Consider the following 27,258-nt stretch of genomic DNA (forward strand, 5'->3'; position numbering starts at 1 on the left):
GGAAGCACTATGTTCCGTCCCATATTTGGGTAGACCAGGTTGCAAAAATGGGACACGCAGATGGTTTGGGAGGCCTGCAGAGTCCTCCTGGGGCCAGGGAGGGCAAAAACCAGACAGGTGGGGGCCAAAAACTATTTTTTTCTTGTTTCCCTCTTCAAAATCTTGGTACATCTTATACTCCGGTGCGTCTTATAATCTGAAAAATACGGTAGGTATATCTAGCTTAACAAAGAGGTGAATTAAGGGTGACATGGTAGCTGTCTTCCAGTACTTGAAGGGCTATCACAGGGAAAAAGGGGTCAATCTATTCTCCATTCTCTGAGGGTAGGACAAGAAGCAATGGGTGGGAGGTCTTCACAGGGAGATCCAACCTGGAACCAAGAAGGAATTTCCTGACAGTGAGAATGATTAATCAATGAAATAGCTTGCCTGCTGGAACTGTGGCAGTGGTGGGTTTCCAATATTCTTACCACTGGTTCATCCCACATGTGTGCCTTCTGTACATTCGGCTGGCCTTCTGCACATGTACTTTGCTTGCTTGTATGCCTTCTGTGCATGCCTTCCGTGCATTCCTATTTAGGCCTCAAAAACGTGCCTAAATAGGATGGCATAGAGTCAGGGCGGGTGAGTGGGCCCACCTGCGATTGCCACTACCGGTTCACCCGAACCGGTATGAACCGGCTGAATACAACCTCTAAACCAGTGGTAAAATCCAAATCTTTTACTATCAATTCTGTGGGCGTGGCTTGGTGGGCGTGGTGTGACTTGGTGGGTGTGGTCTGGTAGGGAGAAGATACTGTAAAATCTCCATTCCCACCCCACTCTAGGGGAAGGATACAGCAAAATCTCCATTCCCTCCCCACTCCTGGGGGAAGGATATTGCAAAATCTCCATTCCCTCCCCACTCTGGGGCCAGCCAGAGGTGGTATTTGCCAGTTCTCCAAATTACTCAACATTTCTGCTACCGGTTCTCAGAACTGCTCGAAATTTCTGCTACTGGTTCTCCAGAACCTGTCAGAACCTGCTGGATTTCACCCCTGCTCTAAATTGTGGGTGCTCCATTGCTGGAGGTTTTTAAGAAAAGATTGGACAACCACTTGTCCAGGATGGAACAAGTTCTCCTGCTTTGGGCAGGGTAGGATAGGACTAGAAGACCTACAAGATCCCTAGGATTTTATGATTCCTACACCCGTACACTTGGACCATAAGAAAGGCTGACCACCAAGAATTGAGGCCTTTGAACTCTGGTGCTGGAGAAGACTCCTGTGAGTACCTTGGACTGCAAGGCGAACAAACAAGTCAGTCCTAAAGGAGATCAATCCTGACTGCTCTTTAGAAGGCCAGATCCTGAAGATGAAACTCAAATACTTTGGCCACCTAATGAGAAGGAAGGACTCACTGGAGAAGAGCCTAATGCTGGGAACGATTGAGGGCAAAAGAAGAAGGAGACGACAGAAAATGAGGTGGCTGGATGGAGCCACTGAAGCAGTAGGCGTGAACTTAAATGGTCTGCAGAGGATGGTAGAGGATAGGAAGGCCTGGAGGAACATTGTCCATGGGGTCTCGATGGGTCAGACACGACTTCGCAACTAACAACAACACCAACACCCATACACACACAAATCTCACCCCACCCTCAAAATAATCTCCAAACAAAGCCCATCAGTACTTTTAATATCCACACAGATCTTGCCTACGAGAAAGGCAAGACTTTAGGGAATCCTCTTTTTTCACTTCTCTAATATGCTTCGGTTGGATGGTGGATTCCCTTCAAGATGACAAATTCTACCGTAATTTTCAGCCAGGAGGGTTTTTCAGCAGGATAAGAAAGAATTACAGTCTGGAAGAGATTAATAACACTAAGCGAGTAAATTTTAGCAATAAAGACTGAAGTGCTGGCATTGCCAAGCCTTGTAAACAAACTGCAAAGGTCATATATGAACACAGATTAAGTGTAAACCATAGACACTATACAGTACAGACAAGCAGTTTAAACTGTCCCAACTTGCCGCTATTACTGACTTGCCTTCTGTAATCTCCCTATGTTGACAATCAAATAGAATTAATCTGTTTAACAAGAAGGGCAAAGTGGAAATCCGGAACAGAGAAAGTGGGGAAATGCAGAGTTCATTAGAAGAAGATAGGTGCCAGGTTATAACTTCACAGCTTAGTGAGCTTCACCCAAAGGTCCTTTTCCAAAATTTTGGTTTTCCTTGACGATGTTTCGCTTCTCATCCAAGAAGCGTCTTCAGTTCTGAAGAAGAACTTCATCCAAAAATGGAAGAACTGAAGACGCTTCTTGGATGAGAAGCGAAATGTCTTCAAGGAAAAACAGAATCCAGTTGCCTTTTGAAAAAGCACCTTTGGGACAACCATGACCTGGATGAGTGAGAACCTTCATAGACATTTACTGAGGTTCAGTTTATAATGGAGCAGGTCGAGTACTAGAGGAACCTACCTAGTTCAAACAGAATTGGAAGGGACCTTGGAGGTCTTCTAATCCAGGGGTCTCCAACCTTAGTAACTTTAAGGCTTGTGGACTTCAACTCTGTTCTAATCCAACCCTCTGCTAGAGCAGTGGTTCTCAACCTTTATAGTGCTGCGACCCCTTTAATACAATTCCCCATGATGTGATGACCCCTTTAATACAATTCCCCACGATGTGGCGACCCCCAACCGTAAAATTATTTTTGTTTTGAATTTATCGCGCCTGAAGCCGTATTGTCGTGTCCCACTCCTCCGCTGACGGCTGGGTCCGGGAAATCCGAATCAGGCGTGCCTCTGCAGCTCTGCCCAAAGTCCTAGCAAAGTCCTCAGAGCAGGCAGGAGACCAGTAAGTGACTTCAGCAAGATAAGTTTGACTTTTGCCTGACTCAGAGACTGCCAGAAAGTAGATCCTTTATATAGGCCATGGGGTGTGGCTCCATGACTCAGCACTCATTAAGGCCTGCCCCTCCCTTCCCTCTGTAGCCTCCGCCTCTCCAGTCTTCTGATGCGAGGGTCACACCAATCAGCTGTTGGTAATAAACCCTCCTCAGGCTCACCTGCTGTGGAGGAGGGGGAGGGGTCTAGCTGCTCCGTTTGCCTGGGCATGGAGTCAGGGCTGGGGCAGGGAGATTCTCCTTCTGCAGTTTGTGTGGGCATGGAGCCAGGACTGGGACCGGGAGGCATACATTCCTCAGTGTGCGGGAGCAGGTAAGAAGGCCCCGGCTGCTCTGAGGGCGGGCAAGACACAACACGTATTGGCTAGCGATCTGAACTGCTTGCGATTGCCTTGAGGTCGGAGGCATTAAAGCAGAGACTCCTTCCCTATTAAGTTTATCGCGCCTGAAGCCAGAGTAGGCTAGCGATTGGGAGTGATTGCAGCTGGCTTGAGAGGGAGACATCAGAGCAAAGATTTCTCTCTTTTTTAATTCATCGCGCCTGAAGCCGAATTCGGCTAGCGATTTGAAGAGCCTGCAGCTGGCTTGTGAAGTCAACCATTGGAGCACGATTCTTCAACTCACAAGTATACTTCCCATATTTCCGATGGTCTTAGGCGACCCCTGGCAAATCATCATTTGACCCCCAACGGGGTCCCGACCCACAGGTTGAGAACCGTTGTGCTAGAGGAAGAGATCCTAGACCATTCCAGACAAATGGTTATCCAAATCTCTTTAAACTTCCAGTGATGGAGCACTCACAACATCTGGAGGCAAGATGTTCCACTGGTTAATTGTTCTCACTGTCAGGAAATTTCTCCTTAGTACCTGGTTGCTTCTCTCCTTGATTAGTTTCCACCCACTGCTTCTTTTTCTGCCTTCTAGTGCTTAGGAGCAGGGGTCTCCAACCTTGGCCACTTTAAGCCTGGTGGACTTCAACTCCCAGAATTCCCCAGTCAGCTTTGCTTTGCTTTGCTGGCTGTGGAATTCTAGGAGCTGAGGTCTGCCAGGCTTAAAATGGCCAAGGTTGGAGACCCCTGCTTTGGAGAATAGGCCTCTCCCTTCTTCTCTGTAACTTTGATGACTTTGCTTGGGATGGTGACTTTTTATGTTGCAACAAAGAATAAAATTCTGCATCCAATCACATCAAGTTGTGTTCTCCTTATGAATATTGGGTGGTAAGCCGCCTGCTATTATTTTTAAAGAAACAAATCTCTCATTTCACCTAGACAAGAATGTTTGTCAATTAAATAGGAGTTTGGCTTCATTCCTTGGCCCGCTTGGTCCTTAACTGTGCATATCTTCTCATGGAAAAGGGTACCAGTCTTTCCTGAAAGATCATTTAGCCATTCTTTTGATTTTTGACAATTTGGAAGGATGGTTCCCATTCTTTTAACCAAATCTTCCAACCTCAAGCGCTGAAACCTTCTTTTCTAAAAGTAGAAAATAGACTCTTGGGAAGATGAGTCTCGATATGTATTGTTGGAAGAAATGTCCATCCGGGTTCCATTCCAAGTGGGGAAAAAGAGACTGGAAACACGGTGGCTGCTTGGAAAGATGGTTTAATGATGGACAGGATCACATGCCTTGAAGATTTTGGGTGAAGAAGAAAAAGGGGCAGGGATGCTGAGAGTGCCTGAGTTTTATACCCTCTCTGGGGTTTTGAATTTGAGCTTGTATTCTGATTGGTTGTCATACTCCCATGGGGCCGTGCAGGGGTAACTTTGTAGGTTGTATGTGTCCCAGGCTTGGTTGACTCTTGCTGGGTGATGATGTAATGAAAGGGGCTTCCTATTAAGGCTCTGCCTGAAGGAGGTAGATCTTTGTTATGTAGAATAGACTGGCCCAGGCCTTAATGGCCCATTGATAAAGGTGGATGGGGGCTGAGTTTCTACCTCCCTTTTAGGGGAAATATTCTGCCCTTTTAATATTTCCTAAAATATCTTATTTTCTAGGAGAGGGGTGGGTGCTAACTTCCTACAGTATCATTTCCCACACTGTGTTTTTTTTTTCCTCCTCCTGGAGATTCACATTGTAAACACATTCCTAATTATCAGGATCAAACAGGCTGAACAAAATAATCTAATACCAAATGACTATGAAGACAGATTCTAGTGAGGTAAACGCAGGAGTGAAATCAAAAAATTTTTCCTACTGGTTCTGTGGGCGTGGCTTAATTGGTGGGTGTGGTTTGGTGGTCAGATGACTGGGTGGGCGTGGCCAATAACAATAAATAATAAAAATAACAAAATATAAAAAACAATAAGAGGTACCAAAAACCAACTTTCATATTTTACACACACACAACACAACACAACTGACTCACACACGATGTAAAAGCAGCTGCACTTCACACTTCACACACTTCACACAGCCACAAAAAGCTCAAAAACCAACTTTCACACTTTACACACACACAACACAAAACAACACAACTAACTCACACACAATGTAAAAGCAGCTGCACTTCACCCAAAATGGCCCCTGCAACAAACAGGAACCTCACACAGTCACAAAAAGCTCAAAAAACAACTTTCACACTTTACACACACACAGCACAACTCTCTCTCTCTCATACACACACACAAAATGCCACATACAGCTTTGTGAGATTTTGTGTGTTTGTGTAGTTAGAGTGAAACACTACAGAAACACACCAAATCTCAGAAAGCTGCACAAATATTTTATTTTATTATTTTATTTTATTTCATTTATATTTTTTAGATCAGGGGTCTCCAACCTTAGTAACTTTAAGGTTTGTGGATTTCAATTCCCAGAGTTCCTCAGCCAGCAAAACAGGCAGATTAGTTGCTCACTGAGGAAATGAATTAGCTAGCAACTGATTCTGTCTGTGCTGAAACTGCTCCTTTCAGGCTGGGGAAAGCCATGTATTAGATCAGTAATCAGGTAAGTGCCTTAGAATCTCTTAAAAGGAAGTTTTGTACAAGCTCTTAGGCTGAAGAGTTGTAGAAAACATATTTTTTAAGGTTTTGCTGATGAGGAACTCAGGTGAGATCGCCAGAGGAGCTTTTTAAAACTTTAAAAAAAAAAAAAAGAGTTTAAAGGCTCTGCCGATCTCGGCTGAGCCACGGGATCCTCAAAGGCTTTTTTTTGCTTTTAAAGGCATGTTTTCGGCTGAAGAAAAACTGCTTTTAAAAGTAAAAAAAAAACCTCTGCTGATGGTCTGGCTCAGCAGACCAGGGGGGCAGGGCCAGGGATTTTTGCCACCAGTTTTCTGAACCAGCAACCACCATCGCTACCGGATCGGTCAAGCCGGTCTGAACCGGGAGCATTTCACCCCTGGGTGAACTCTTACATAAATTGACCCGCTATAGGTCTGCAGCCTAAGAAATTGGTTTTGGGATTAAAGCACCAGTTTAGAAAACAAGAGACTGTGAGTTCAAGTCCGTCCTTAGCCATAAAAGCCAACTGTGTGATTTTGGGCCAAAAAGGCACTAAGAGTTGTTAACCTAATCTTGCGTAGCTTCTTCTCTGGTAATATTGTACTACTAACCAGAGCATACAAAACATTTGCTAGACCAATTCTTGAATACAGCTCATCTGCCTGGAACCTGCACTGCATATCGGACATAAATACAATCAAACAAGTCCAGAGATATTTCATAAGAAGAGTCCTCCACTCCTCTGCTCGCAATAAAATACCTTATGCCATCAGACTCCAAATTTTGGGCTTAGACAGCTTAGAACTATGCCAACTTCAGTCTGATTTAAGCATAGTACATAAAATTATCTACCACAATGTCCTACCTGTCAACGACTACTTCAGCGTCAACCACAACAATACATGAGCAAATAATAGATATAAACTCAAGGTAAACCGCTCCAAACTCAATTGCAGAAAATATGACTTCAGTAACAGAGTGGTCAATGCCTGGAATGCACTACCTGACTCTGTAGTTTATTCCCCAAACCCCCAAAACTTTAAGCTTAAACTGTCTATTGTTGACCTCACTCCATTCCTAAGAGGTCTGTAAGGGGTGTGCATAAGTGCCCCTGCATGCCTACTGTCTCTGTCCTAATATTCCTTTTTACTCTTACTCTTTTCATGTATCCAAATTCTGTTTATACTTTTACCTGTTATCTTATATATGATTGACAAAAAATAAATAAATAAAACAAAATAAAAATAAATAAATAAATCATCAGCTAAAGGGAGAATTCTAGTCCCGCCTTAGCTATGAAAGCCAACTGGATAACCTTGGCCCAGTCATTCTCATCTCAGCCCAGCCCACCCTGCAGGGTTGTTGTTGTGAGGAAAATAGGAAGAGGAAGGAGAGTTGGATGTGTTTGCCACCTTGACCTATTTGTAAAAATAATAAAGATGGGAAATAAATAAATAAATAAATTCAGAGACATTATTAATAAATAAATAAGAACTTTGGAACAATTATTACCTGGACAAATTAGTCAAATATAAAGAAAACCCAGAGGTAGATAAACATTTATTGGAATTTATATACTTTTTAAGCTGTTCCTTCCCTGCATGAAAGAACTGGACTCTGTATTCCAGGTGTGACTTTTTTTTTCTTATACACATATTATAAATGTACATTTTCTTATTCATAGATAATCATAGATATTCTCTCTAAAGAAAGCACAAAAATAAAACTTTTTAATTACTTTTGGAGTTGCTCGGATACCAAACAAGGGAAATAATATACAACAAGGAAGAAAGAAAGAAGAGAGGAATAGAAGGTAAGATAGAGGAGGTGAAGGAGAGAGAGGGATGGAAGGAAGGAGAAGGAGAGGAAGATAAGTTAGGGGATAAGAGTAGGAGAGAAGATCCATTCTTCTATTGTAGGTAATTCTTTTTTCTTCCAATATTGTCCAATCAGTAGCCTTGCTGCTGTTATTAAGTTCAAAATTAATCTCAGTCACTGTACAATCCGTTATAATTCCCAAAAGGAAAAATTGTGGCAAGAACTTTATCTTCTTCTTCAAGACATTTTGAATAATCCACCAAATTCTTATCCAAAAGGCCTTAATTTTCTTGCAAGTCCACCAAATAGATAATGGATATTGAAAGTTAAAATCTCAGCCTTTTTGAAAGACAATATGCAGGAAAGATATTTAACTGAATGGAAAAAATGGATTTATTATTTACAAAACAGATATCAGATTAAGAGATATCAGATTGCCTTTGAATAATTAGGATGTATTATTTTAGAATGTAATGGGGGAGGTTAGGAAACGAAAAGACTCGGATGAGGTTATTGGATTAGAAGGGAAAATTTTACTCTATGTTTGGTTTATGTATAATAATACTTTGTGATTGACCCGGGAAGCCGGGGGGAGAAGGGGGGGTTTGAGGGGGGGGGGGGGAAAGGGGGAAAATATTTTTGTTTGTTAAAACTTTTTCAATAAAAAAAAGAGTAGGAGAGAAGGTGAGAAAGGAGAGAAAAAGAAGAGGAGTAGGGGAGAGGAAAGGGAAGTAGGTATGAGGAAGGAGAGGAGGAGGAGGAAGGTAGGAAAGGAGATGAAGGGAGGGACAAGAGAAGAAGATGGTCTGTTGTAAAATGAAGGGAAAGAAAAAAACCAAGTGTGACTTCTCTGTTGTTAGGAACTTGTGCACTCTTTTCATGGTTCTCTTATTTTGAGGTAGAACAGCGTTCATTCTGCATTGGAGAAATTCCTCACGGTACATTTCTGGGTGCGCATTTATCAATCATGTTTATATGATTTTAAAAAAATACATTAGCCACGAACCATCCCATTATCAGCCAAATGCAGTCAGTAAAATGGTTTTCATGGTCTTCTGGAAAACCAGTGTTTAGGGTCCTTCTTCTTAGCTGTTAAGTTATTCCTAACATTAGAACCCTCATTAAAAAGACACAACAAAGAATGCTCTTCCTGCGTCAACTCAAAAAGCTGAGATTGCTGGCTTCCGGTGGCACCGCAGGTCCTTGATGGCGGTCTTTTCTTAGACCACTAGCCCCGTGATTGCATAGAGCCACTCAGACAGTGCAAATCAGCTGTCTGGTAGCTCAGAAACCTTTTCCTCGGGCAAAGAGGGAATGGTGAGCAATCGAGCTGAGGTAGAGCTCCCTGGAAAGCCCCAGGAATGATTCTGGAGGCTTGAGGGTGAGAGCTCCCTCATAAGCTCGACAACCTCCGGATCCGGGGCGCCTCTGCCTTGGGCAGAGCAAAATGCCGCGACCACATCTGTGACCAATATTGAAGTTGGAATGGATTTTCTTTTACCAGACGGAGCAAAATCAGGAGTACTGCAGTGGTAAGTAACAAAGTTTAACTCCTCAGTTACGGTATAATTTTTTTGAAACAATCTAAGAAGAAGAAAGGGGATGGTGTTATTGTAACAAGGCATAAGTGAAACTTAAGGAAATGCCTGCTAAAGCTGTTGGCGCTGATGTTACACGAAGAGACTGAATCAAAAGATTGCAAATAATAAATTTTAATTTTTTTTTAGTTAAAGTATATTTTTTTCTCTTGAAATGACTTAAAAAGAGGAAAGGAAATGGCGTCCTTGTTGCAATAAGGCGTGAAAGTGAAAGTTAAGGAAGTGCTTGTTAAAGCTGTCGGTGCTGATGTTATATGAAGAGGTTAAGCCCAAGGAGTAAATAAGAACTGATCTATTTAATTTAATTACTGTGTTGAAGAAAAGATCTGAAGAAGAGTCATTGAATTTTTCTTTTCTTTTTGTAGAGTACAAAGTTTAATAAGAAATGGCTTTTAAGCAAATGAAGCTAAGTGTTTCTAAGGACTTTGAAATCTCGCTAGCTCAAATACACAAACTAAAAGAAGATCTGAAGAAATATTTAAAAGGCTTGATAGACCAAAAATTTAGTGAAATTGAAAAAGAAATATTGGAACTAAAAAATACGGTGGAAGTCTGGAATAAGGATATGGAAAGTGTGGTGGCAGCCTGTCAATGTTTTTCACAAAATATCATCCAGTTGGACGAAAGAATGGAAGAAATTAATCAAATTAATTTGAATTTGGAAAAGAAAATAGAGGAGGTTCAGAATAATCAAGCTAATTTGAATTTGGAAAATAAAAGAGAGGAGGGTGAGAATATTCAAGTTAATTTGAATTTGGAAAATAAAATAGAGGAAGTTCAGACTAAGGTGGATAAGGCGGATGAAGAAATGGTTATATTGCAATATAATCTGATGGAGTAATGCTTTGAGAGTGAGAGGTTTGAAGGAAAATAAGCAGGAGAATTTGAAAAAGATTTTTTCACAGGCTTTTGCACAGATAACTGGAGAGCAGTCAGCAGATTTTGAAGTCCATATTGAAAAAATTTATCGGGTTAATTCTTGGTTTGCCAGACAAAGGCAGCTATCAAGAGATGTTGTGATTTATTTCACAACCAAGAAGATTAGAAATGGAATTTTACAAGCATTTTATAAAAATAAAATTCAAATAATAGGACAAGATGTGTTAGTGATGAAAGAAATTCCTTCTAAAATGCTAAGAAATAGAAAGGAGTTTGCTTTTTTGGTGGAAGAACTTAGGATACATCAGATGCAGTATAGGTGGGATGTTCCAGCTGGTTTAACAGTATATTATAAATCAAGAAAGTTTCGTCTTAATACAGTTGTTAAAGCAAGAGATTTTTATACTAATGTTTAAATCCCCCACTGTTAGAGGTTAAGATGAGAACATGAGTGGAGAGGGAAAAAAGGTGGGAGAAGGAAGTAAAACATATACAAGATAATGTTGGGAGTGGAATTATTGAAGAAGAAACATTGGGAAATGTAGGGGATGCAGAGAAGCAAAGATTGAGCTGGGCGGAAAGAAGAAATAGTTTTAAGCGAAAAGCGTCTTCTTTTTATGGGAAAGGATAAATTATAACTGAAATTTTTGAATATAAGAAGAAAGGCCAATTTATATATGATTTCTGTAAAAATGTTATTTGGAGTTTGTAAAAAAATGATCTGTATTTGTTTGAATTTATAATTTAAATGTTGGAGATTTGATTACATATGAATTGTTAATAATTGAATTAAAATATTTGGTAATTTATAATGATGGATGGGGAAGAAGGATTAAATGTAAATGTAAATGGTACTGTCTGAATTTATAATCTAAATGTTGGAGTGACCGTAGTAATACTATCTGATTATTTAAGGTTTGGGGTTAAATAAAGTAATGATAATAGAATAAGAGATGGAGAATTATTTGTATAAATATATATATTTTTTTATTATTATGTATGATGAATTACAAATTTGGTGGATTATACAAGACATTATTTTGAAGAATAATAGGGAGTAAATTGACTTTAAATCTAATATTATCAGATGGCTTTTTGATATGAAACTTTAGTGTACTTAAAAGACTATCTACGAAAGAAAATTGGAATGGAGAAGAAGGACTGAAAACAGCGTAATATTACTTACTATTATGCATGATGGATTTACAAATTTGGTGGACTATACAAGATTACTGTACTTAAAAGACTGTTTTTGGAAGAATATTGGAATGGAGGAGAGGGACTGAAAATATTTTATGAATGGATAGAATATTTTTTTTCTTTTTTTTTCTTTTTTTTTCTTTTTTTTTTTTTCTAGGATGAGGAGAGTTAAGGTACTAGGGGAGGAATGGAAATTTATGGATTGTTTGCTTAGTTTAGTTTATGTTTGTTAGGTGTTATATCCTGTATTTTGCTCTGGGAAGCTTGGGGGGGTGAAGGTGGGTGGGGGAGGGGATAGGGGGAGAGTTGGGGGTTGGAGGAGAGGAAGTATGGGTAAAAATGTTTGTAAAACTTTTTGAATAAAAAAGAAAAGAAAAAATGCTGAGATTGCCCAAGGATACAGCTCTATGGATGAACGATTGAGTCTTTGTACATCAATTAATTGTCTGGTTTGGCGCCGCAACCAAACAGGACAGATATAGACTTCAACAGATATTTAGGACTGCAGAAAAAATAGTCATAGCCTTCCATTGAGGACCTGTATACTGAATGGGTCAGAAGGAGGGCTGAGAAAATATATACAGACCCTCACACCCTGGACATAAACTGTTTCAACTCCTCCCCTACAGGGCGTTGCATGCCAAAACTACTAAATACAAAGGTAGTTTCCCCCCACCCCTGTGCCATCACTCTGCTGAACACCTAATTCCCACAGCACTGTCTCATTTCTCATCATTTCTCATCCTCTCATCTCTCCTATCTTTTCCCATTGATTTTTTATGATTTGTCAATTGTGTTTTATTATGATCTATGACTTATTTACTTGCTGTTTAGATGCGCACTGTGAGCTTATGCACTAGGAGATGAAAATTCCTTGTGCATCTAATCACACTTGGCCAATAAAGAAGTCTAGGATTCTATGAAAGAATTATTTATGTATTTGTTTATTTTGTCGAGTACATATTAGATAATATACATAAACATGAATTGAATACATAAAGGGAATACAATTAAAGGGAACATTAGGACAGGGACGGTAGGCATGCTGGTGCTCTTATGTTGGAAATCAGTAATGAAAAAGGTCTCCAGCCAGATTCCTGGCCCATTTATACCTCAGGCAGAGTCAATGCCCTCAGCTTCCCCTTGTTGTGGTCTGTCAGCAGCCTATGGAACTGGCAATGGAGTCAGACAGCGATGAGGCTGAGGTGAGGCCAGGGCCATCGGCAAGTGAGGTGCAGACTCCAGAGCCTCCAGAGACTGATAGTAGTGAGGCAGAGGAACAGGAGGAGCCTGTTCCTAATGCACGCATGAGAAGAGCTGCCAGAAGGCAAGAGCAGCTCAAGAAGAGAGGAGAACTTGGGAGTAGGGCCAAGAGATTATTGGCCACTCCCATAAGGCTTAAAGGAGACCAGCACCGGTATTTCAGCTTTGCTGGAAAACAACGTTGTAGCTGCGTCTTCTGCTCCATCTTCTGTTTCGTGTACATCTTTGTTTTTGTGGCTTCTGGACGTTTGCCAGGAAGGGCCTTTGGCAGCTTGCCTAATTGGACTAAGGTTGGTGAGATAACTGAGGAATTTGTGTTGGGAGGCATTTGTTTTACTTTGAGTTGAACAACGCTGGGAATGAAATAATTCCCAGCTGTTCAAATAAATTTTGTTTTTCCACGGACTAAGTTTATTACCACCTACTTGGGCCTGGGTCACAACACATAGAGACCGTATTGTGTGGACTAGGTCATTTTGGAGAACCGAGTCCCAAAGAGAGTCAGCAGCAGAGACAGGATTGTGGAGATTAAAAGCAGCGCCTTGAATTGGCCCCAGGAACTTACTAGCAACCATAACATTGAGGCTGTGTGGCTAAACTAGTTCACATCCACTAAGCAAACACGGTCATTTTCTGAGTGGCCTTCAAAGATCACCTCAATCACATTGGTGTTATAATAGTCTTAAGCGTATGGAGAGCCATTATTCTAACTCAAGGGCTTCCACGGGGGCCTAAAATCTGAAGGTGGTGCTGACTGAAAGGCCATTAAATAGAATTTGTGTTGGTTCTGATATAAATGGTCTCAGTTCTGCTTGCACAACAAGACATTCTTGGTTTGCATCTGACGAATATATCATTCGGTGTCTTTTGAGGACACACACACCCAAATCAGCCTCTCCAAATGTCAGCTGCCCAGGCATTTCCCTTCTTCTAAGAATATCCTACTGTAATTTTCAGAAAAATAAGCCCGCATGAAAAAAGGAAATATTTGGCCATCAGTTTTTCCACCTCATCTCTGCGCCTTTAGATTCATTTTCTTCCTTCGGAGCCAAAAAAATGAAAATAAAGAGCAGAATTCCAATAATGATGGAGCAGATTTCCAGAATAAATACAGCCCTGGATACAAATGCAATATTGATATTGAGTAATGTTATTTATAGCCCTGTTTTGGAAGAAGCTGATATCAATCATGTGTGGGGTAAGATGATGTGAGTTACTTAATGCTTCCATTTGTCACACTTTCCTGGTGAAATAAGTGACAGCTGGTTGATGCAGAATTCTGGCTATCTCATAAACAAAATGAGAAAGCTGCCAGCTCTTGCATGTTGATCCCTGTTGTTCAAGGGGGAAAGGCAACACAATTAGTAAATTGTGTATCCCTGACTTTGAGAGGAGGGGAAGGAGAGGGAGGAAGGGAGACAGAGAAACAGAGAAAGAGAGGCAGGGAGAAATAGGGAGAGAGACAGAGAGAAGAGTCAGAGACAGAGAAAGAGAGAGAGACAGAGAGAGAGGGTGAGAGAGGGGAGAGGGAAAAGAAGAGGGAGAGACAGAGAAATAGGGAGAGAGACAGAGACAGAGACAGAGAGAGATAGAGATCGAGAGACAAGAGGGAGAGAAAGAGAGAGACAGTGAGACAGAGGGAGAGGTGGGGGAGGGAGAGAGAGAGAGAGAGATAGAGACAGAGAAAAAGACAGAGACAGAGAGTGAAAGTGAGAGTGAGAGTGAGAGCGAGAGTGAGAGTGAGGAGAAAGACAGAGGGAGGGAGGGAGAGGGAGAAGGAGAGGGAGAGGGAGAGGGACAGAGACAGAGACAAAGACAGAGAGCGAAAGTGAGAGCGAGAGCGAGGAGAAAAACAGAGGGAGAGAGGGAGATGGAGAAGGAGAGGGAGAAGGAGAGAGACAGAGAGAGACAGAGACAGAAACAGAGACAGAGACAGAGATATAGAGTCAGAGTCATAGACAGAGAGCAAGAACAAGAGCAAGAGCAAGGCAGAGAGACAGAGGGAGAGAGAGGGAGGGAGAGAGAAGGAGAGGGAGAGAGAGAGAGAACATATCAGATTTTCTGAAAGAGAGACAATATTTTACACTCAACCTAAGGCAACCAATGCTAAGGGTAGTTTTCCTCATTACTTTACAATACTTAGGCATAATTCCTTTCTTTAGGGCCTGAATAAGGCCTGGTAAGGTAATTACATTATGAATTAATGTGACAATCCACGGAAGAAGATCTAAACATTGCAGAGAGGAGAGAGGGAGAGAGTAAGTGAGTAAGTGTGTGTGTGAGAGAGAGAGAGAGAAAGGTGAATTTGGTATAAGGCCACTGTTTTCAACACAGAGAAGCAAAATGTGTCATTTCTCCTGGGGGGCAATCCGCCAATCAAAGCAAGTTCAAGGATCTCAGATGACTTACCCAGAATCTCAGCCTCCTAGTTTCCTCATTATTCTTTCCCATTCATTGAAATAAGCTGGCTGATTCTAACTGTTCCAATAACATGTAATTAAACTGCATTTTGATATTCCGGTTTGCTGACTAATAAGAGATCGTGTCAATTACAATGGACTGAATGTCTACTTCTGGAGGAAATATGGTTTATCCACAATAAAAGGCAAGTTTTCACTTTTGTTCAAGGCCAGGGTTGATCCTAACTCAACCACAATCATCTAAACCATGGATTATTGACTCCCCGGTTTAAGACTGCAAGCTTATAATGCATACCCAGGGGTCAACCACACTAAGGCTTATGATAACACAAAGAAACCCAGCATTCTGGGTTCCTGAGGACACATCTTCACAACCGAGCTTGCATCTCACAGGAACCCCAATGCTAATCCTGTGACGTGTCCCTAATCCTGACTCGTACCTGCCCAGGGTACATGGTTGGCTGGCACAAAAGTCAGCTGTGGACTATTAGGACAATAGGTGTGTGTTAATTCTGTGCAAACATGTTTTTCAGGCCTGTAGAGATATGTATATGATTTTGAAATGTATTGTTCAGGCATTCTTTGGCAAGAGCCCATAGGAGTGTCTCACACATGGAGTTTATTCTCTGGCATACTTGTAATTAAGGTAAAATGTACATTTTGTTCCCTTTGTGAAATTAAGAAAGAGAATATAAACTGGCTACAATCTGGCTGCTACCAAAGTGGCTTGAGTGGCTCAGACTGCTAAGACAGTCTGTTATTAACAGCAGCTGCTTGCAATTATTGCAGGTTCAAATCCCAAGGTTGACTCAGCCTTCCATCCTTTATAAGGTAGGTAAAATGAGGACCCAGATTGTTGGGGGCAATAAAAGTTGACTTTGTATATAATATACAAGTGGATGAAGACTATTGCTTAACATAGTGTAAGCCGCCCTGAGTCTTCGGAGAAGGGCGGGATATAAATGCAAATTAAAAAAAAAAAGCCTTATTCAATATAGCAGTGATGGCTAACCTTTTTGTTGTTTTGTGCCAAAAGCGCACACCCACACCCATAATGCAATGCCCATGTGACCCCCCCTCACATGCCTACCCCCACATATGTGTGCACCACCCTCCTGCGCTACCCCTACCCCCTGCACATGTAACCCTCCCACGCTCCCCCCACCCCTGTGCATGACACCCCATGCTCCCCATCCCCTGTGCGACCCTCCTCTGCTCCCCCCACGCATGTGCACATGACCTCCTGCCCCCCCACATGCACGTGACCCCTGCATGCACCCCGTCCCCTTGCATGCAGGGCAGAGACCCGAAAATCAGCTGGCCGGCAGGAGCCACATGCACATGCACGGTGGAGCTGAGCTGGGGCGACGTGTGCCATCAGAGATGGCGCTGAGTGACACATGTGCCATAGGTTCGCCATCACAGCAATATAGCTTTTGGCTTTTGATCAGTTTTAATTAATTACCATCAATCACTGTGGGGGGAAAAGGAAAGGATTGCAATTGAGGACAATGATCTCTCCCCTGCTGACATTGGCCAGCATGCATTGTGGTTTAGTTAGTCATAGATTCTTGAATAAATCACTATTGTTTGGACTCATCCCTCATATTTCACAGTGTGGTGTTTTGGTTTGCAGTGAGCATGATGTATGATAACGCAGCTGCTGAATGTCTGTCTTAAAGGTGCTTTTTTGAAAAAGACAACTGGACTTTCTTTGTTTTGCCTTGAAGAGGTTTTGCTGCTCATCCAAGGAGCTTCATCAGATCGGACTTGTCAACCAGAACTGATGAAGCTTCTTGGATGAGGAGTGAAACCTCTTCAAGGTAAAACAAAGAAAGTCCAGTTGCCTTTTCAAAAAGCATCTTTGAGACACCCATGACCTGGGTGACTGAGAATCTCAGTCTGGGTGACATTTCGCTGAATATCAGGTTTCTCCATTATCTAAAATCCTACAAGATGATGATGATGGTAATGATGATGATGACAATTATAATATATAGTAATAGGTGCTTAGGTGCAATCCCAAAACAACTGTAGCACCACTTGAATGCCATCGGCATTGACAAAATCACCACCAGTCAATTGCAAAAGGCAGCTTTAATTGGAACAGCTTACATCCTGCAAAGATATCTCTAATATCATAAAATCTGGCTATCGTAGATTCTTGAGAAGGGCTCGAAGAATGGATAAAAATGCCAAATGCAGTCTAAACATCTGGCTGATGGTGTGATCAACCCACTATTATCTGTACAATTGTCTTGTCTTGACAAAGAATTTGTCTTGAGAAAGAATTGGAGAAGAGCACAAAGCATTAAGATCTGAAAGCTCAGACTGAAAGATTGTGCCATAATCTTGTGCCATGGTGGCCCCAGCGATTATGGACATTCTGAAATTCATATCAATAAATCCTAAATGGGACTTAGAAAATCTGCATATTAACAAAATTTCCATCAGTTAATTACAAAAGATCCCACATCTAGTACATAGATACATTTCGCCATCTTAAGTTCTTAGGAACAAGTCAGTAAGTATGAAGGCCAAGACCAGCTAAAGAATTGACAGCTGTGATTGTTGTGAACGGATAATATATTAAATTTATATGACAACATCTAAAGAACTTTGTGCAAAATATTGCATACATGTAAAAGAAGGGAATAGCAAGCAACAAAAAAGGGACAAAAATGGCAGAGATAATAAACTCAGATGGTAACAAAAAGGAAGGGAGGGAGGGAGGGAGGGAGGGAGGGAGGGAGGGAGGGAGGAATGAAGGAAGGAAGGAAGGAAGGAAGGGGGGTGTTTCAATAAGTAATTATGAATTAATCTCAACCACTCCAAATTAGCACAGGAAAAGTTGTTGTACATTCTGTCATTAGCTGATATTTATGAGTAGGACAAATGTGTTTCCCCAACCATCACCAGGAAATAACTCCTTAGTAAAGTTACTGTATATAAAATTTATTCAGATAAATTATAGAACAGAGACCCAGCTAATGTGAGGCTTCTGCTTCAAATGGAATTTCTTGAAACAATATGCCAACATGTCAAGGCTTGCAAAATGAATAAGAAGAATAAGAGAATAGAATAAGAAGAATAAGGAGGAAGAAAAGGAGGAGGAAGAAGAAGAAGAGAAGGAGGAGAAGGAGAAGGAGGGGAAGAGGAAGTAGAAGGAGAAGGAGAAGAAGAAGGAGAAGGAGAAGGAGAAGGAGAAGGAGAAGGAGAAGGAGAAGAAGAAGAAGAAGAAGAAGAAGAAGAAGAAGAAGAAGAAGAAGAAGAAGAAGAAGAAGAAGAAGAAGAAGAAGAAGAAGAAGAAGAAGAAGAAGAAGAAGAGGAAGTCATCAAGATTTGAAGGACAATCTATAATGAAAAGCATGAGAAAGATATTTGAATTCACCTTCACAATCAAGTTTGACTGCAACGCAACAAATCAAAGATGTCACACTGGTTTGCTTTGCCAGCAGGTTTCTTTTTTATCCCAGTTAAGCAATATGTACCTTTCTCTTTCATGGTTTTACGGTTGCTCCAGCAGTGGGAATGAGATAATTTGGGTGGCAAGCAGTTGAAAGAGCAGCAGAGAACCCAAAGGATTAAGTCTCACAAATTCCATCCACTAAAATCTCAGCTGCCTTTTTATATAAGCCAATGCATGGAGGAGCTACACTTGAAAGACATCTGACTATTTACTCCTGGCCCCGTTTCCAAGAAAATATTTGCAGTCAATGTTTTGGTTACATGGCACACAATGCACATGTACAGACACATGCCACTTGCTTATCAGAACAGTTACTTAACTCGATGTCCTGAAATCAAACTCTTAATTTGTTTGGTTCTACAAGTTTTACCCAAGTGTCAAAATAAACCAAGATTCCCCTGGGCCCCCTTCATTGTTTCTTTCATTATGCCGATTATTTCTCATTTGACCTGAAAATTTCCTCCAGATTTGGAAGAGAGAAGTAACTGGATAGGAGTGGGGGCTCTTTGCATAACAGTCTATGGAGATTCTCAATCAACCAGGTCATGATTGTCCCAAAGGTGCCTTTCCAAGAGGAAACTGGACTTTCTTGGTTGTTTTTCTTGAAAACATTTTGCTTCTCATTCAAGAAGAAGAAGAAGAAGAAGAAGAAGAAGAAGAAGAAGAAGAAGAAGAAGAAGAAGAAGAAGAAGAAGAAGAAGAAGAAGAAGAAGAAGAAGAAGAAGAAGAAGAAGAGGAGGAGGAGGAGGAGGAGGAGGAGGAGGAGGAGGAGGGAGGGGGAAGGAGGGGGAGGAGGAGGAGGAGGAGGAGGAGGAGGAGAAGAAGAAGAAGAAGAAGAAGAAGAAGAAGAAGAAGAAGAAGAAGAAGAAGAAGAAGAAGAAGAAGAAGAAGAAGAAGAAGAAGATCATCTTTATTTGTACCAAAAGAAAGTCAGAAGTCATTATTTTTCTTCCTTTTTTATCATAGTTCTTCTTTCTTTTTACACTTTTTTCTTTTTGTCTGACCTTTTTCCTTCCTTTCAATTATTTTTCTTCTTGCCTATTTACTTTTTCCCTATTTTTTCAAAAAATAAAATCAGTAAACTGGCTTATGGAAAGTGAAAAATAAACAAGGCCACGACATAGCAATAATACCCCTTCTGTCCTGTGTCGAGTAAACAACAGGGATGAGCCCACAAAGTCACTAGACTCGAGCCCGTTTGAAGATGTCTTTATATTTACCTTTCCACTAGAATCATATGCTTCAAAGACTGAGTGCTGAAACTCGCAATTTTCCCTGAAATGCAATTTATTTCCTTTTTCCATTCATTCATTATAGGGGGAAAAATGATTTGAATTCTGGTCGGAATCCTTCACTTCATTTCCTGGGCTCGGTATTTAGTAGAATTTATGTGTGTGTGGCTAAAACTAAGCCCATGAGAGAAGACAGATGTCTAATGTCCAAAAGGACAGAATTGTTTTAAGGCATTTACATGGAATGATACAAAGATTGCTTCTTTGAATATTTTTGTCCTCAGGCAAATGGGAAGGGAAGGAGTTCTCTGGCTTTTTAGAACAGAACAGAACAGAACAGAACAGAACAGGGGCAGATAGGAATAAGAACAGAACAGAACAGCAACAGAGCAGAAGAGTTGGAAGGGACCTTGGTGTTTTTATGATTTCCCCCAGTGGTGGGATTCAGCCAGTTCGTATCACTTCGGGAGAACCAGTTGTTAACTTTCGGAGCAGTTTGGCAAACTGGTTGTTGGAAGAAATCATTAGGGCAGAGAACTGGTTGTTAAATTACTTGAATCCCACCACTGACTTCCCCCCTTATGTTCAATGGAAATGTGCCTTCTTCTAATTTAAATCCTGTGTTCGATATCTTCTGGAATCTTGCCTTTCCTCTGTGTGACTTATTTTCAGTTTCCACGAAGCAACAATAACTTGGGGTTCCTTTCAACTCACAAGATAAATGTGAGCTTTGGGCTGTTCACCAGTGCTTTAAGTATTTCTACTAGCAGTATATATGTATGTATATGCATAGATGGTAGATAGATAGATGACAGATAGAGAGATAGAGTATAGAGAGATAGAGTAGAGTAGAGAGTAGAGTGGAGTAGAACAGAACAGAACAGAACAGAACAGAACAGAACAGAACAGAACAGAACAGAACAGAACAGAACAGAATAGAATAGAATAGAATAGAATTTTTTATTGGCCAAGTGTGATTGGACACACAAGGAATTTGTTGTGTTGCATATGCTCTCAATGTACATGAAAGAAAAGATACGTTCATTAAGGTACAACACTTACAACACTTAATGATAGTCATAGATTTATAGATAGATAAATTTAACACTTAATGATACCACACTTAATCATAGTCATAGGGTACAAATAAGCAATCAGGAAACAATATCAATATATTATATTGATATTATATTGGATAGATGAGAGAGAGAGAGAGAGAGAGAGAGAGATTGATAGATGATAGACAGCTATAGATAGCGATAGATAGATAGATAGATAGATAGATAGATAGATAGATAGATAGATAGATAGATAGATAGCGCTATAGATGATAGATAGAAAAAACCTTCCAGAATCATCCAAATATTAATTTTTTATTTTAATTAATTTTTAAAACTCTCTGCATTTTTTTTTATTTATTTGTCACAACAGTATATATAAGCATAAGCATGGAATAACTATACGATATATAAGCATATATATAAGCATAAGTATGTAATAACTATATTAATTGGATATAATGAAAGGAAACATTAGGACAGGAATGGTAGACACACTTGTGCTCTTATGCATGCCCCTTACAGACCTCTTAGGAAAGAGATGAGGTCAATACAAACACATCACCATGTATATCTAATATCTTTTTCACAAGTCCACCATGCATGATAAAAAGCCCTTTCGTGTTTTCAACTGCAATTAGAAGCATCTTTATATCTCATAGGCAATTACTCAGGTATTTGCACAAATAGTAAGTACATCATTTTATAAAAGTTCTTTTTTAAATGGTATGACTACATGAATTTCAAGCCTTTTAATCAAGTTGCTCCACTTAAATATTCAGACCAAGGTTCTTAGTCCATTTGACCTTACATTTTTTTAGCTTGCTTTTCTTTTGTTTCGAATCTCAGCAAAAATTTATAGATGCCAGTAATCATATGTTCATAATTTGTACACGATTCATTTTCAATTCCTCTTTTACCATATTGTATTCCTGGTACTGTTTTATCTATGTCAGATCTTAATTATGCATATGAAAACCATTGAAAAACTAAATCCCTCTACAGTCAATTGTTCTCTTGATTTCATCTGAAGTTCTCTGTTTTCCTGTATTAGCATATCTTTATATGTTAACTATTTTGCATTGCTCAGATATTCTTTTCTCTAAAATGCTTCTTGGACTGAGGCCATCGAAAATATCTTCAGGCACAGCCTGGGTTTGTACCATATTTGTAATTTGGCATTCCTGATATTTTCCTATTTTTACTAGATTTTAAAATCTACGTAACTTTATCATGCCATAATCATGGCACCCAAACCTTAGACCAGGGGTCTGCAAACTTGGCTCTTTTAAGACTTGTGGATTTCAACTCCCAGCAAAGCTGGCTGAGGAACTCTGGGGAAGTCCACAAGTCTTAAAAGAGCCAAATTTGCAGACCCCTGCCTTAGACCATGTCCTTTTAATTCGAAAAATATTTTGTTTCTTAACAGCCACCATTTCTTTGCCCAAACTAAATAGCAGGCAACAAAATACAGTTTAAAAGCAGGTAATCCCAATTCTCCTCTTTCCTTTGTATCTTGGAAAATCTCTCATTTAACCCTTCTTCCCCTGTCACATACTATTGGAGATGATAGATAGATAGATACAGTGGTGGGATTCAGCCGGTTCGCACCTATTTGGGAGAACCAGTTGTTAACTTTCTAAGCAGTTTGGAGAACCGGTTGTTGGAAGAAATCTTATTTTGGTTTTTTCGCCCACTTTACAAGGCTAATCCTGTATGGAAGGCAGGAAGGAAACATTCTAGTGTTGTTTCTAGCCCAATCTTTATTGCCCTGCTTACAGAAACTGCCTCTCTGGTTAACCCTTATTACATTGTAACAGCTAAAGTGAAGCGCCCATCAATGTGAATGACGTTGAGTTGGCCATGCCCACATGGTCACATGACCACCGAGCCACGCCTACCCAGCTGTTCATTAGGGCAGAGAACTGGTTGTTAAATTATTTGAATCCCACCACTGGATAGATAGATAGATAGATAGATAGATAGATAGATAGATAGATAGATAGATAGATAGATAGATAGATAGATAGATAGATGGATGGATGGATGGAGACAGATATATTTTTTTCAATTTTCAAAACAAGCAATGTCTAAAACAAAAATAATATTCTAGGCAATTCACTCCGTTTTACCTCAGAAATTCTTCTTGAGGCTCTTGAGGACGCTAATCCAGTCATAAAAACACCCTAAGATTTGTTGATGCAGTCAATAAATACTCCCGCCTAATGAGTGGAAAGCTACATTAACTCTCATTTTCACCCCATCTTCCGTGTATCATGTGAATCGCTTTTGGGAGATAGAGACAAAGTCCTAGAAGAGTCCTCGAAATCAGGGGTCTCCAACCTTGGCAACTCTAAGAGTTGTGGACTTCAAACTCCCAGAGATCCTAAGCCAGGAGAATTCTGGAAGTTGGAGTCCACAAGACTTAAAGTTATCATGGTTGCCTGGGGAATTCTGGGAGTTGAAGTCCACAAGTCTTAAAGTTGCCAAGGTTTGAGACTCCTGCTCTAAATTATAGAATTATGGCATCATAGGACTGGAAGGGACACCATTACTTCTTGTCCCGTTTGGTGCCCTAGAGAATAAGTCAGTCCCGTCTTCCTTGTGATAGCCCCTTAAAATACTGCAAGACAATCCCCCCCATCTTTCTCTTCAATAGACTAGATCCGTAATGGCGAACCTATGGCAGGCATGCCACAGGTGGCATGCAGAGCCCTCTCTGTGGGCACGCCATCCATCACCCCAGCCCAGCTTCACTAAGCATGTACACACGCCTCCTGCCGGCCAGTTGGTCTTCAGGTCTCTGCCATGTGGGGGACCTGTGCATGGCATGCATGCACATAGGATGGGGGGCATGTGTGGGGGTCAGGGTGCGTAAGTGGGGGGGGTCACATTGCATTTTGGGGGTTCGTGCAAGCACACGAGCCCATGCGCTTTGGGCACTCGGCACCAAGAAGGTTAAACATCACTGGACTAGATATTCTAGGTTCATCAACAGTTCATCACACAGTTTAGCCTCCAGACTCTCTATAATTTTTCTTGCACTTCTCTGCATACTTTTCTGGGTCTCAACATCTTTTATGACCGGAACTGGATGCAATATTCCAAATGTTGTCTTACCAGCATGGTGTAAATCAGTACTATTTTTTCTTGACCCCTTCCCTCTTTTGATGCAACCTAAGAGTATACGTTGGCTTTTTGGGGCAGCTATTTTTTTTTTTTTGGTCAAAATTCAGCATATGGGAAACCCCATTTTTATGGGAAGTCTGTCTGTATATTTATGAACTGGAATAGGGATAGCAACAGGTCAGCCAATGAGGGCTGTTTGGGAACTGAAACATAGTATTTGTTGTATGGGGCCATAAGAGACAGTTTGGAGCCTGGGCGTGGCTTAACTGTTCTGTATATAAGCTTGAGGGCACTAGATTCTTCCTCCCTCCATTTTGCCTTCTCCATTTTGACTTCTCCGTTTTGTGCTTCCATTTTGTGCCGTGTTTGTACTTGCTATTTCTCTTCTCTACAACGTGGAAAAACCTACAATGGTATTGTATATAAAGACATTTTCTTAGGTAGATGAATCCCACAAAACTATTTAATTGTGTGTCTGATTGTATGCGCTGCAACGAACTCTGACAAAATCCCTATTATACTAATAATCAGAAGAGGGATCCTATTCCATGACCTCATACGGACCTTTCAACCCCATCTTGGACCCTATCCGGCTGTTGACATTCTTCCTATCCTTGGATTCCCAAAAGCATCAGTGAAGTCCTCAAAGCCATAGAATAGAATAGAATAGAATAGAATAGAATAGAATAGAATAGAATAGAATAGAATAGAATAGAATAGAATAGAATTTTTTTATTGGCCAAGTGTGATTGGACACACAAGGAATTTGTCTTGGTGCATATGCTCTCCGTGTACAAAGAAGAAAAGATACGTTCATCAAGGTACAACATTTACAACACAATTGAGGGTCAATATATCAATATAAATCATAAGGATTGCCAGCAACAAGTTATAGTCATACAGTCATAAATGGAAAGAGATTGGTGATGGGAACGATGAAACGATTAATAGTAGTGCAGATTCAGTAAATAGTCTGACAGTGTTGAGGGAATTATTTGTTTAGCAGAGTGATGGCCTTCGGGAAAAAACTGTTCTTGTATCTAGTTGTTATGGTGTGCAGTGCTCTATAGCGTCGTTTTGAGGGTAGGAGTTGAAACAGTTTATGTCCAGGATGCGAGGGATCTGTAAATATTTTCACGGCCCTCTTCTTGATTCGTGCAGTATACAGGTCCTCAATGGAAGGAAGGTTGGTAGCAATTATTTTTTCTGCAGTTCTAATTATCCTCTGAAGTCTGTGTCTTTCTTGTTGGGTTGCAGAACTGAACCAGACAGTTATAGAGGTGCAAATGACAGACTCAATAATTCCTCTGTAGAACTAGATGGAGAATTCCTCCATCATAGGAACGTTGAGCTACTGCAATGGTGAAAGGTCTCTTCGGTGGAAAATGTACTCTAAGGAAGAGGGGGGAAGTAGCTGTAAACAGCGAATGGAAAAGCATGAGGAAGTGCTGAGTAAAGGAGCACTTCATAAATCTTTATGCATATATATGTGTTGTTGTTTTTTTAAAGTAGTCCTTCAGACATCTTTGCTGAGTTTACAAATCATTGCTTTCCACTTTGGATAACTGGTCTTTCTGAACGCTAGCAATGAAATTAACAGGACTGTTCGAAAACACCATTTTGTGCCAAAAAAAAAAGGGTGAATATCTATGTCTTTTCCTGAAGGGTCTGAGTCTTGTAAAATCTTGTCAGTCTTCCAAAATGTCACTCATCCACCTCCGTTTTCTGGGAAACTTTCCATCTGTTTCCCTCCATTTAACATCATTCCACAAAGAAGTTTTGTTTCGTTCGGCGAGAGGAAAATATATACACATAAAGAAAACTGCAGCAATTGAATCCAAATTAGGCAGCGTAAACTTAAGAGATTGCTTTTAGAATACATTTCCAAATATTTAACAGAAAGAGACCATCAAGTGTGTTCAGCAGTTTAAAAGCCTGGTGCTAAGTATTCAAAGGATGTCCTACTGGGGTTTGAAGTGCTTCTCTGTAGTCATTTTTTTGAAGTGGGAATAGCCCACATCTAGAGTAATTTCCCCAGCCTTTAGGTGAGACTTACCTTCAGTAACTTATAGCATCTTCTAGAGCTATAAGCTATAAGCATTCTTCTCAACCTGTGGGTCGCGACCCCGTTGGGGGTCGAATGACGATTTGCCAGGAGTCGCCTAAGACCATCGGAAATATGGGAAGTATACTTGCGAGTCGAAGAATCGTGCTCCAATGGTTTTTATTTTTATTTTTATTTATTTAATTTTGTCATAACAATATACACAAGCATCACACAAAAAGATTATATAATATATGAACATATATATGAGGAGAAACAAGGAAGTATAAGCATATATATATAGAGAGAAAGAAACAATAGGACAGGAACGGTAGGCACGTTTGTGCTCTTATGCACGCCCCTTAAAGTCCTCTTAGGAATGGGGCGAGGTCAACAGTGGATAGATTTTGGTTAAAGCTTTTGGGGTTATGAGAAGAGACCACAGAGTCAGGTAATGCATTCCAAGCACAGACAATTCTGTTACAGAAATCATATTTTCTGCAATCCAAATTGGAGCGGTTGACATTAAGTTTAAATCTATTGGTAGCTCTTGTATTATTGCAGTTGAAACTGAAGTAGTCATTAACAGGAAGGACATTATAATGGATGATTCTATGAACTAAACCCAGGTCCTGTCGGAGGCGACGGAGTTCCAAGTTTTCTAAACCCAGGATTTCAAGTCTGCTGGGATAAGGTATTTTGTTGGTTATGGAGGAGTGGAGAACTCTTCTCGTAAAATACCTCTGGACACGCTCAACTGTATTGATGTCAGAAATGTGGTATGGGTTCCAGACAGGCGAGCTGTAATCAAGAATTGGCCTAGCAAATGTTTTATATGCTCTGGTCAGTAGTGTAGTGTTTTTGGAAAAGAAGCTACGTAAGATTAGGTTAACAACCCTTAGAGCCTTTTTTGCTACGTAGTTGCAGTGGGCTTTGGCACTTAGATCATTAGATATGAAAACTCCAAGGTCTTTGACAGGGTGCAGGTCATCTGTGGGTAATGTCCATCAAGCATGTACTTAGTGATTGGGTTCTTTTTTCCAATATGTAAGACTGAGCATTTGCTGATTGAGATTTGTAGTTGGCAAATTTTAGACCAAGTGGTTAGATGATCAAGGTCTTTTTGAATGGTAGATGTATTGTCGGTGGTGTTAAACAGTTTGACATTGTCAACAAAGAGAATACAGTTACTTGAGATATGGTCACAAGATATGGTTGACTCCACAAGCCAGCTGCAGTCTCTTCAAATCGCTAGCCGAATTCGGCTTCAGGCGCGATGAATTAAAAAAGAGAGAAATCTTTGCTCTGATGTCTCCCTCTCAAG

General features: G+C 40.5%; 1 long non-coding RNA gene across 1 annotated transcript in view; it reads right to left on the reverse strand.

The window, feature by feature from the left end:
• Window positions 1-18,592, reverse strand: part of LOC131201068 (uncharacterized) — a 241,419-nt gene extending 222,827 nt beyond the window's left edge. Inside the window, exon 1 of the long non-coding RNA XR_009155776.1 lies at window positions 18,494-18,592. This is a non-coding gene — a long non-coding RNA (uncharacterized LOC131201068). The remainder of the gene's footprint in view (window positions 1-18,493) is intronic.
• Between the last annotated feature and the right edge of the window lie 8,666 nt (window positions 18,593-27,258).

The sequence above is a fragment of the Ahaetulla prasina genome, chromosome 6, assembly GCF_028640845.1.
Source record: "Ahaetulla prasina isolate Xishuangbanna chromosome 6, ASM2864084v1, whole genome shotgun sequence".
NCBI lineage: Eukaryota > Metazoa > Chordata > Lepidosauria > Squamata > Colubridae > Ahaetulla > Ahaetulla prasina.